Source organism: Cottoperca gobio, chromosome 24 (assembly GCF_900634415.1).
Source record: "Cottoperca gobio chromosome 24, fCotGob3.1, whole genome shotgun sequence".
NCBI classification, from domain to species: domain Eukaryota; kingdom Metazoa; phylum Chordata; class Actinopteri; order Perciformes; family Bovichtidae; genus Cottoperca; species Cottoperca gobio.
In genome coordinates, this window is record NC_041378.1 from 4,498,056 (window position 1) to 4,508,890 (window position 10,835).

Consider the following 10,835-nt stretch of genomic DNA (forward strand, 5'->3'; position numbering starts at 1 on the left):
ACTCCTGCTGCACGTACAAAAGTTGCAAAGTAACATTAGTAATTACACTAACGTCTGAGTGAGAGTGCCTTTGCATGCTAATTTGTACAGCATGTTCAATGACAGCCAAGACGTGATGCCCTCAGCGATAAACAGCGTGCGAAGAGATCGTGTTGGAGATTATCTGCCAGCTGCTTCACCTCTCATTATAACCTTTTATCTCGCAGATGCTGGGGGGAGATATTAAATCAGAGAAATATGTTAGCCCCCCGGAGGCGTAGATGCTTCTCTGGTCTTAACGCCAACGAAGATCCCATCAGCGTGTGTGACAAGCTTCACACATGCCCCAAAGCAAGAGGAAACCCAAGACAAGCAAAGACAGGGAAAGTGTCTAATGATTTTTGAGTGAAAACTAGTGAGGTACATGTTTTTTATGGCGTACTTCACCTGAGAAAGAGTAAAGCTGTCAGTGGACATGATCTGACAAGCCTGAACTTCTACTGTGTGTCTGACAGAGCACAGACGTGGGTTTGTCAGTTCCTTTGGCGGTTTTATCTTCCCGACTAATGATTTTTTATTTCTTTGTACTACTTAATGCTTTGTTGCCACGTGTTGATGACCTCAGAGCAATAAGACACAATGGTGTGCTGACAGCCAAGGTGTTTCTCCTGTCTTTGGGATGCCAACCTACCTCAGTGACAAAGTGAAAATCACACCTACAGATGTTTTGATGTGGTCTGTGGTTTAAAAAAATAAGCTGTAATCAAACAATCACTTTATTTTGTGTTGCCAAGTACCTCTCACATGTGCAACGCTCATTTGTTGTTTATATGCTTTACTCATCAAAACTAAATGCTTTTGGTATTTGTGAATTCTATGAACTACAGTTGTTGTCGTATTTCTTTAGCTTTGATGTGTGAGACATCAATAATGAGCTGGGGGAATATTTGGGAACGTTGGAGCACAAAATCAGGGATTTTTTTTGATACCTTGGATTACTGGCATTGGAGGATTTGCTGCTTTTGTTTTTACAAGTTGACACAGTTCTGCAGTTTGTTATGTGAGGTTGGAGATATTAAAGCCTGTAAAAAGTCCCACATAAAGTGAATGGAATTTCCCCCCTTTGGTAAATTGTAATTACAAAGTAAGTGTGAAGTATCACAGTACTTGAGCATGACTTATTGTGAAATATCCAGTATTGCAGAATAACACAACTGACAAAAACTAAAAGTTGAAATGCACCGTGCAGCTATATCTGTATGTTTCTTATGAAATGTTATCATTTGTGCCACAAAAACACATAACTTGTGCACCCACGTCCGACACACACACACAGCACTGATAAGGTGCACAGTTAAAACATTGTTATGTCTGCCGTGTGTCTCTCAGGACGGAGACAGGAATGCAGTCTTGAGCTATTTTGAGTTTTAAAAGGAGCATCAGGGTTTTGTGAGGTCTGACCTCTGACGTAACACTTTGTCAATATTTGAAGGCCCACTCCTCTTTGGTCAGTGTACGTGTCTGACTGCCCCATCACACACTGCTCACACATGTCGAGAGCACACATTTTAATCTAATCTAATCTAAACGCAAAATATAAACAATAAACAGTGTTTTTCCAGAGAAACATTCTCAAGACTGAAAGAAAAGATAGAGTGAGGAAATATGTACTTTTCTGTGTATCTGTACGCGGGCAAACTGTGCAACTAACAAGCCTTCATTCATCCGTTTTACAGCCACCGAGAGAAGAAAGGCACTCTGGCTGTTCCTTGTATCATGTCACTCTTTTGGCTCAATGCTTTGTTGCATTAAAACATCCACGTAGTTATATTATCAAATGTTCTGCAGTCATTGGAAAAATCGTCACTAATGAGCTACCATGGGACAGCAGAGGGCGGGGACCACACTGCAGCCGTCGTCGTGCTGTCACAAAGTGCCCCGCACTCATCAGTCATAAAGTATAAAGAGAAGAACAGAGAGAGTGGCACCCTGTTGTGATGCATGATTTAGGTTTAGCTTCTGTGGCCGCCCGCAGGAAGTCCGTTGATCTACGCTGGAAAACGCACAATAACGAGGCATGATAACAGAATTCATGATAACCCAACACAACGTTTGTTTTGGCTTGAAAGTTTAATCTCCATTAATTTGACTAACCAGAGTCAAACAGGACAAGACTTGAGTGCTGAAGATGTTGAAAAGCATCTCCACAGATTCTGCATTTTAGGCCATGATAGGATCTTTTTCTCTTTTTCTTCAAACATGCATGCACCTGTTTTGCGGGTTATTTATTTAGGTATGATCACAACACATATTTGTTATCTCCTTCAAACTTTGCACCACAGCTATACTTCATCTGGGGCAGCTCAGGCCAAGTTGCCAGAATTTGGTGTTTGCTTGTTACATAATGAGAAAAAAGTCCTTAGAATTGGGGGGGGGGAAAGGGACAATCACTGTATTTCATGCTGCTATCTGCAGACAGCACACACACTATTTATCACAACTCTTTACTTTATTTTCATTAAAATGATTAGATTTCATTTATGTTTGGACTATATACCAATAAGTGTCTTTTAGTTCAGTTTTCTCATGCATCATTTTGTGTATAGATGCTCATAATGTATATTTTTAAAGAAATAATTCAACATTTTGGGAACACTTATTTGCCTTCTTGCCAATATTTAGATGAGAAGATTGATATCATTTTCATATCAGTTTGCTACATATACTAAAGAAGGCAAAATAGCAGCACATCTAAAGCTCCCTAATTAACACATTATATCTTGTTTGTTTAATCCAGACATAACGGAAGTGTGAAAACGACAAGTTGAAGTTTTATTGTAGACGATAAGACAGAAGTCGATGCTGCTGGCCAAGAAATAATCCTTAACAGTTTCCTAAAACAGCAAGTTGTTGTTTTTACTCTTTGTTACCTTTGGACAAAGCCACCTGCGTCCAGCTAAACGGTTCACTATAGAAAGCCTTAGAAATGATCATCAAACACACAGTTTGTATTTTCTGTTTGGTAACCAAATGATCTGTTTCAGAATAAGCACTTTCTTTATATAATAACGTTGCATTTGTTACCCTCCTTATCTAGCTTATAGCCAATTAGCTGAGCTTGTAAATTGGTGCCAAACTCTTGAGTTGAATAACAATAAGAGTGATGTAATTCTCCTCTTACCCTTTTAAATTATTGCTCCCTGCTAGTAAAACAGCTGCACTTTGACTTTGAGTAAAAACAAGCGGAGTACCAGATCGCAGTCTTATAAGGAATACTGGAAAACATGATCTATTTTAAATACATAGAGGATCAGACCTCAGATTGTCCTTTGGTTTGCTTTAGACGTGCTTCTGGTTTGACTGAGCCACCGAGGCTGCTGGATGGTGAATGAATTGGCCTTTTGGCTGCTGTGGAGGTTAAATAATGTCCTCACTGCTCTCGGCTCTCTGGGTCCAGATCAAACAGTCCCAGTGGCTTATCACAGCAGGCCACGAAAAACACAGCAAGATGAAAAACAAAACAAGATTGAACTCTGTTTTTCTTGAAATCAGTATTTAAATTGACCCATTGCAATGCATGTAGTCATGCTGCAGGTGCCGGTGGATATGCAGATTGCTTGCTGTTTTAATGGAATATTTTAGTAAACCATTAAAGAGCGTCAATCCCAGTAAAAAATAATTGTGTAACTTCTTGGCGTACGAGGCTGGAAAAACAGTGCAGATGAGCAGCAGATCTGAGTGTGTCTAATCTCAAAGACTTGAAAAACTGTATATATATATATATATATATATATACACTCCAAGAGTGACTTCTCGCAAGACGACAGAAAGACGGACTCAATTACTGAAAGCTTCAACAGCTAAAACAAACTCCACTGCACCGAAATATAAGTCGTATCAGTCTCGACATACACAGAAGGCAGCCTTGCATCAGGCAGCTGCCTCATATCAGACTGGGTACAATGTGACCAGTGGTGTGAAACATAAATGAAAGTCCCAGAGGAATGCCAACAATGCAAAAACAAACATGGATCACGTTACCTAAAGTGGCTTACAAGGACTCCCGCACTGCTGCGAGTTTGTTGTTTTTGGCTGAAATAAGATTTTTCAAGACTAGATTTCTGATTAATACAGTAGCCATGAATGGGCTTCAAACTATTCCAAGCCTATAGGTTATAGAAGCAATATTCTTTTGGCCCACTTTACAGGATATTCTATACTGTATATCAATAGCATTTGTTTGTTTGCAGACGATGTGATACACATTCCTTCCAATGTCTTCGCATTATTCCACATAGGTGTTGGTAATGCACAAAGACATGAAATAATGTGAAAGCAAAGGCCTTGAAAAAGACTGGAGGTAAAATTGTGGCACCCTAAATATTTCAATAATCGGCTTTACAAATGTTTCTTGAGGGAAGAAATGCATTGAACACATTCGATAGACTTCGCAATACGTTTTGGTAAGATACACTGAATTTAAGGATGCTGGGGGAAAATAGGACAGTGATGAATCCTAACATAGCGAGGGTGTGGGGTTAGATAGAAAACAGAGTTTGCAGGTGTTGCCCTTTGGCACTACAGAAGCTGTATCAATGTCAAGTTGGCATCAGTTCAATAAACATGGAGGCAGAAGAACTCCATAACAAGCTTAAGTCCTGATGTATTATCACCTTCTAAAGGTATCTAATGCATCACCTAAAACATCCAGCAGACTTTGAGTAACACTAGCATTCATTGGACTGACAGAAGTTATTTTGGTCTTTAGCTCGCTCGCTAGCTGATAGCTTTGTCTGTCTCTCTGTTTGGTGTCTAGTGCTGAGCAGATAGTGGTCTGTGCGTTTATCCTGCTGCTGCTTGAAATGAGTTTGACGAGAGAGATGGTGAAATTAAAAGTAACTCAAATGCTCCACAGAGCAAAGCAGACTGCGGTCTTGAGGAAGTGGAGACATCCTCTCTTCCACCCTCTGGTTGTCCAGTACCTGATGTTTCCTCCAGCATCTGCTCCCCATTCCAAAGACCCCAAAGCACAGGGCCTCTTAGTGGGAGGGAAAGTCACTTTATGTGTGAGCCTGTCTTGGAGTAAGAAGCTTTACAGAGATATAACTTTGAAAATGGCAGAAAATAGAACAAAGAAGAAGTTCAATAGATTTATGTTGATCATTGATGTTGGTTCTGCAGCAGATTGAAATTGAGATGATATTCTGCCCAAAGGAAGAAAATGTGAAAGCTTCTAGTTTGAAGATGGCTTTGTGCCAGACTAAGGATCAATCATGAAGGAACAGCAGGATTTACCAGGAAGTACATTGTAGTATTGCCCTTGAGCTTGGCATTGGTATGTCTCCTTATATTGCTGTGCTTCTCTTGTTGATGTGAGTTGCAACAGAACAATGAGATCAAAGAGATCAAATTCTAAAAAGTTGGACAAATAGACCTATGTATCATGCTGGGTACCAAATAATCCCTTTATGTAATATAAAACTGATATTACAATGTCAAGATAAGACTTGATAGTGCAAAAACAATACTAACACTGACTTCTCACTATCACTCACTTGCAAATATGAAGCTTTAATCTCAAATCAGTAGGATGAATTGGGGGTTAAAGATGCAAGGGAAGATGAGCTCTTATATTATGAGTCTATACAATATCTAGTTTGAACTGGATATGATACAGGCTGATTCCAAACTATATAATGGTGAGATAATCACAGAAAGCTCCAACACAAAGTGCATTGAGTTTGACACACACACACACACACACACACACACACACACACACACACACACACACACACACACACACACACACACACACACACACACACACACACACACACACACACACACACAGGATATGTGGAACCTCGTCGGTGCTCAATGAATCCAGTGTGTTCCCAAAACTAAACGAGGCTGCATCTGGTTCATCTCAGAAGTGTGTCCAGCAAAACCTCGACCCCTTCCTCGTTATGTAATATTTACACGCTGGGAAGATTACATAACAATCACCCTTTAATGTGTAAGGTTATTATCCAATGTGCAAATGTATGTACACGGTAGCGTGTGGACACTCTATACCTTTGTTTAAATCCTCTGCTTTATACAACGCTTTGAATTACTGGCAGAGGATTAAATGAATCATTTAATGGGCGACTTGGCTAAATTGTTACACCTGGCGTTGGATCATTCCTTATAGAAGTTGGACTAATCTTTCATGGAGAGGCTTTTAAACTACGAGCCAGGTTTTCATATCATGAATGAATGTTTAAGTCAATTCTCCAACATCAGGATTTATGCAATTTGCAGCCCGGTTTGGAAATGACTTGGAGCATGTCGACAGATATGATTTAGAGATTTAATGATGTTTCAAGATGGCAGACATGCCGCTTTAAAAAAATCTAAAAAAGGCCAAAAGTTACGCACGTTGTAGGTCTCTTTTGAAGCTCAGGGATCAGGGCTATTTCAGTAGGGATGATATAATATGGACGCAGTTACACAAGTGAAATGTATTATTGGGTTTCGTTTCTGCCAGCATGAAAATCTGTGTTGAAGGGCCAACAGCACCTTCATACTACAGGTGTCCTGTGATAACCAAAGGTGCAATAATGAAGCTCGACACCAACTCATGCCTGCAATGGAAATAAGTGAAAAATAAATGTGCCAATTACTTTAGAGAGCAAAGTTTCCTGTGAGGAATCGTCTGCCAGTTGGGTTTACGTAACCTTTTACAAAAAAACATACTCAGAAAATGCAAAAAGGCACTATTACATTAATGCTCATGAAGTGAGACCACTGGAAAACTCATCAGGTCACCATCCTTTTGCTGTTAAAGGCAAATGTGAGGCATACACGCGGATAATGAGCTGTTGACGTTGACATTACATTTTATCCTTTACGAAAATGTAATGTTATGTATTCCCAACATGTGATAAATATGGTTGCATGTCTTAATTGCAACTGCAACACGCTCAATTGAAGCATTTCAATAATTATGTTACAAGGTGGAGCTCACCTGTCTGACTGGTGGGTGTGTTGCTTCACAGCCATTATGTATTGCGATGCAGCCGCGGGTCAAGTTGTACACGGTCACTTCCGCACTGGAGTTTAATCACGATGATCTTTCTGAGGAATTTATGAAGTTTCCTTGAGGCAAAACTGTGACAGGGCAGAACAGCTCCTGGACATCAACGTAAAAACAGGGTGAACCTATCACATCGTGTCTCCACAGCTAGAGCTAGAACAAAGGATGGATTTATTAGTATTCAAAAGAAAGGGAAATGATTTAACTTCTGTCTGTTCGATCAAAGGAAATGTGTCTGAACACCTGAAACCGGAGCTGGCCTCAGGGACTGCCACAATGTTTTATGATTTGATATATCATCAACCCAATATCTGTCATTCTGTAGTTTTCTGTTGCATTCTTCTTTTATTCGGCATTGCTCAAATATACAATAAAATCCCCAACTTGAACTTGGCATGACAGTCAGAAAAAAAGTATTTTGCTACTGAGTGTAAATCCCTCAGGAGTGTGAGCGCAGCTGCAATCCAGCAGAAAGAGAAGAGAAGGCTGAAAGACTTAAAACTGCATATTTGATTAAAAAAGCCTCTCCAATGGTGTTCGTGAGGACTCTTTTCATTCCTTCTTACTTCTTCCTTCATCCTCAGATCCAAATGAATCATCAAATATTTATTTTTTATATCATGCCGTGAACTTGGAGGCAGCGAACAAGAGAGTGCGAACACCGCTCAGTATCGGCTCCAACACTGGTAGCTGTTTTGGTTTTGATGGAATCACACTGGGAGTGTTGAAAAGCACACATTCCATCACATTTCCTCGTCTGCAGCCTAATCGAGGGGGGGGTGGGGGGGGGGGTTGTGATTTGTTCTGTGCCTGGTGTTATTAGCTTTATCTGCAGCGGGCCTGCCACTGAAATATGCTGCTCCTCTGTGCTCCCGAGACCTCATTTGGAGATACGATCTAGACTAACTTAACCCTGCGTTTACAGCTCGAGCATCATACCAACAGGCCATGTGAGGCTAATGCGTGGCTAGCTGTGGACGGGGTTAATTTCACTGCTGGACAATTACGTAAGAGCCCCACTGGCTGTCGTAAAGCCTTTTATGAGATGCCATGGATTTCTTCTACAGTAGCAGCAGAGGCAAGTCCTTCAGTAAAATGCATAATGGTGTGAAATGAAGGACTATGAATGAATTTATAGTGCAATAAAGTTACAGGTTGTTTATTTAAATGCTCCAACAGCTGGTTTGCTTGCTGGTCTGCTCTCCTCTCCAACACACACCAACCCCTGACACTTTATTAAGCTGCTGGAGATGCCATTCAGGCCAAAGAGCCCGTTGCACAATAAACCTCCAGCCGCACTTTGACCTCCCAATCCAGATAATCTGTTCAAGCTACTTCTCTGCGGATTAAGCGAAACTCGCAACACTTGTCTGGTTAACAGATGTTTATTTGGGGAAAATGCTTTAATCCTCTCGTGTTTTTGTTTTTCACTCCATGAATCACATTTTGTGTCGCATGCAAACCTCAAACCTCAGCCTACAGTATGTTCTGGTCGCTGCCTTTGATGCGCCGTCGTTATAAGGAAGATGAAAGAGTGACAAGAATTGCAGGGAAAATACTTCTGATGTGGAAACAAATATTTGTGTTGTGTGTGGAGAATCGTCGGAGGTTGCCACAGCTGAGTGCTTTCGATTACAGTAAAGATAAAGCAGATAGCGTGTTAGCTCTCATTAGGAAGAAGAATTTGTTGCATCTTGTTTAAATTGCATAGAATAATAATTCCCCAGTACTCACCTGAACAAGCACATCAGATATCAGGTTTTTTGTCACGCAGGTGCAACATGCAACACTAACCTCGACACGTTTTTGCCACATTAAAGCAGCCACCACAAGAATTTCAGATTTGATGACTTTGCTGATAATTTGGCTCCATGAGGAGTGTTTTTCATTACTTGCTGCAGAGATGATGAGTCATACTCTGCAATGGTTAATCTATGGAAGACAAGAAAAATATTATTCGGATGTTTTAGTTGTAGCAATGAAGAGAGAACAAAGGAGCCTTTGCTTAGCAGTTGTGGAGTTTATTAAGAGTGGGCACTGATAGTGAGGCTCTTTGGCTAAAGGGCCAGCTTTGATATGATACTAAAGGTCGGCGAATCTGTTGTAGCGTAGCAATGTAATACAGAGGGTCTGTTCATCTGTCAACATGCTGGGAGTAATATGGTTGTACTGATAATTAAAAGGACTGTAACGGCACATTGAGCAAGACTATCAAGGGTGATATATGTGGTGGTTGGATCACTTAAGCAGCTCTACACTTCGTCAGCTTCACAACAAGTACAGCTTGTTCCTGACTCACATGTGACTGAACGAACGAATCAGAAGCTCGGAGGACTTAAACTGAGGTGAACGAGAAGAAAACCACAGAGGTAGATTCAGCAGATTATTGTAACTGTAGAAGAAGAAAGGTATTCAACTAAACATACATATGTGAATAGTTAACCGTGTAAACATATTGTTTTGGAATATTTCTCTGGTTTTGGTTGAGGTTCACTGGTCTACTGCCAATCTGTCTAGCATGTTTTCCGCCACGTTTCATTTTGGGGACAAGAACCAAAAACATATCAAATCAATTGACACGGTGATGGATCTGCAAGAGTGTTTTTCTGGTGCTAACATGCAACATCCCAGCAATTGGGATTATATAAAGTGTGCTTTTAATTTAAGTAGTAATAGTGTTATAATGGAGCAAGCAATGGTGTCTTTAGTTTAGAACATCTGCAATATGTTAAAGTATCACAACTCACTTCATTACAAGACTAAGAGGCCACGGAGCTGCTAGCTGCTATGTGAGGCTACACTTAAACACAGCAGTCATTTAAGCTAACATGCTGACACTGACAATGCTGATGTTTACCATGTTAATCATCTACGTTTAGACTGTTAGCATGCTAACATTGGCTAACTAGCACTGAACACTGCCGAGGGTCCATAAATGTCTGTGCCAAGTTTTATGGCAATCCATCTATAAGGTGGTTGCGATATTTCAGTCTGGACTAAGGTTGCACCAAATATCTGTCGCCAAGATATTATAGGGTTGAATGTATCGCCATGAAACACTGCGTCTACAGCAAGAACATTTTATTATTGTTCCATTTGAAACCCGGTTTTGCGTGTCTGTTTGTCTTTACATCTCTATATATTAAAATACATACACTAGAATACACTAAGGTTGTTATAAACATGTAAACTTCTCTCCAATGATGGTGAAGGCTCTCTAAACATTTGTGTTTTCTTCCTCACATATCGGTAATCGAATTAGTATCAGCCCCAACAAACAGATCATTTGTGATTAACCGCTATCGGCCCTGACTTTCTACATCAGTGCATCGCTCCTCTAGAAGGGCAGGACCAATAAAGCGACAGACAGACCGACATTGCACAGAGCTGTGTTGCTCTCATGGCTAAAAACCAATCGTGTACATGTTTGTGTTAGATGTGATTACAAGACATCCATCAAGCTGCATGGGAAACTCCTGCAATTCCAAAAATGTAACACTCAACTGTTTCTCAGATGGAATAAATCGCCTTTCGCCATGTTTTTGGCCTTTTTGGAACAATGTCTGTGCTTATCCTGGTGTGATCCATCTTCATCCCCAAAGTTGTGTCTGCTGGTAAATGTTTTCCCTTCCCGCCAAGAAGGTCACGCTCTGTCTGCTGGCCCTCTGCATGCCTCGGCCCTTGACCTCAAACATGGCCGTGGCTTTCTTTCCTCCCCTTCTCTCCTCATTTTTTCTACACAGCTGGTGTGTTGGTTGGTTGCCATGTCATTAAT